Genomic DNA, 2,500 nt, shown 5'->3' with positions numbered 1-2,500 from the left:
TGGCCCGGATTGCTCTCATGTGCGTTACGGGGCATCGTTTCTGTCGCGCCGAATTCCATCGAGCTGGGAAATCGCTCATTTTTGCGTCGCCAAATATCGTACGAACGCCGTGAAACTTCCACAGGCTTTTTCAGCAGATTTGCACGTGCACTCAAAAAAGTCAAAATTTGTACACATAGACCCCATCAAACGGGAGAAATTGGCCCGGATTGCTCTCATGTGCGTTACGGGGCATCGTTTCTCTCGCGCCGAATTCTCTCGAGCTGGGAAATCGCTCATTTTTGCGTCGCCAAATATCGTACGAACGCCGTGAAACTTCCACAGGCTTTTTCAGCAGATTTGCACCTGCACTCAAAAAAGTCAAAATTTTTACACATAGACCCCATCAAACGGGAGAAATTGGCCCGGATTGCTCTCATGTGCGTTACGGGGCATCGTTTCTGTCGCGCCGAATTCCATCGAGCTGGGAAATCGCTCATTTTTGCGTCGCCAAATATCGTACGAACGCCGTGAAACTTCCACAGGCTTTTCCAGCAGATTTGCACGTGCACTCAAAAAAGTCAAAATTTTTACACATAGACCCCATCAAACGGGAGAAATTGGCCCGGATTGCTCTCATGTGCGTTACGGGGCATCGTTTCTCTCGCGCCGAATTCTCTCGAGCTGGGAAATCGCTCATTTTTGCGTCGCCAAATATCGTACGAACGCCGTGAAACTTCCACAGGCTTTTTCAGCAGATTTGCACCTGCACTCAAAAAAGTCAAAATTTTTACACATAGACCCCATCAAACGGGAGAAATTGGCCCGGATTGCTCTCATGTGCGTTACGGGGCATCGTTTCTCTCGCGCCGAATTCCATCGAGCTGGGAAATCGCTCATTTTTGCGTCGCCAAATATCGTACGAACGCCGTGAAACTTCCACAGGCTTTTTCAGCAGATTTGCACCTGCACTCAAAAAAGTCAAAATTTTTACACATAGACCCCATCAAACGGGAGAAATTGGCCCGGATTGCTCTCATGTGCGTTACGGGGCATCGTTTCTCTCGCGCCGAATTCTCTCGAGCTGGGAAATCGCTCATTTTTGCGTCGCCAAATATCGTACGAACGCCGTGAAACTTCCACAGGCTTTTTCAGCAGATTTGCACGTGCACTCAAAAAAGTCAAAATTTTTACACATAGACCCCATCAAACGGGAGAAATTGGCCCGGATTGCTCTCATGTGCGTTACGGGGCATCGTTTCTGTCGCGCCGAATTCCATCGAGCTGGGAAATCGCTCATTTTTGCGTCGCCAAATATCGTACGAACGCCGTGAAACTTCCACAGGCTTTTTCAGCAGATTTGCACGTGCACTCAAAAAAGTCAAAATTTGTACACATAGACCCCATCAAACGGGAGAAATTGGCCCGGATTGCTCTCATGTGCGTTACGGGGCATCGTTTCTCTCGCGCCGAATTCTCTCGAGCTGGGAAATCGCTCATTTTTGCGTCGCCAAATATCGTACGAACGCCGTGAAACTTCCACAGGCTTTTTCAGCAGATTTGCACCTGCACTCAAAAAAGTCAAAATTTTTACACATAGACCCCATCAAACGGGAGAAATTGGCCCGGATTGCTCTCATGTGCGTTACGGGGCATCGTTTCTGTCGCGCCGAATTCCATCGAGCTGGGAAATCGCTCATTTTTGCGTCGCCAAATATCGTACGAACGCCGTGAAACTTCCACAGGCTTTTCCAGCAGATTTGCACGTGCACTCAAAAAAGTCAAAATTTTTACACATAGACCCCATCAAACGGGAGAAATTGGCCCGGATTGCTCTCATGTGCGTTACGGGGCATCGTTTCTCTCGCGCCGAATTCTCTCGAGCTGGGAAATCGCTCATTTTTGCGTCGCCAAATATCGTACGAACGCCGTGAAACTTCCACAGGCTTTTTCAGCAGATTTGCACGTGCACTCAAAAAAGTCAAAATTTTTACACATAGACCCCATCAAACGGGAGAAATTGGCCGGGATTGCTCTCATGTGCGTTACGGGGCATCGTTTCTCTCGCTCCGAATTCCATCGAGCTGGGAAATCGCTCATTTTTGCGTCGCCAAATATCGTACGAACGCCGTGAAACTTCCACAGGCTTTTTCAGCAGATTTGCACGTGCACTCAAAAAAGTCAAAATTTTTACACATAGACCCCATCAAACGGGAGAAATTGGCCGGGATTGCTCTCATGTGCGTTACGGGGCATCGTTTCTCTCGCGCCGAATTCCATCGAGCTGGGAAATCGCTCATTTTTGCGTCGCCAAATATCGTACGAACGCCGTGAAACTTCCACAGGCTTTTCCAGCAGATTGGCACGTGCACTCAAAAAAGTCAAAATTTGTACACATAGACCCCATCAAACGGGAGAAATTGGCCGGGATTGCTCTCATGTGCGTTACGGGGCATCGTTTCTCTCGCTCCGAATTCCATCGAGCTGGGAAATCGCTCATTTTTGCGTCGCCAAATATCGT

The sequence above is a fragment of the Lampetra planeri genome, chromosome 4, assembly GCF_965212315.1.
Source record: "Lampetra planeri chromosome 4, kcLamPlan1.2.h2, whole genome shotgun sequence".
Taxonomy (NCBI): domain Eukaryota; kingdom Metazoa; phylum Chordata; class Hyperoartia; order Petromyzontiformes; family Petromyzontidae; genus Lampetra; species Lampetra planeri.
Note: the sequence above shows the minus strand (reverse complement) of the source record.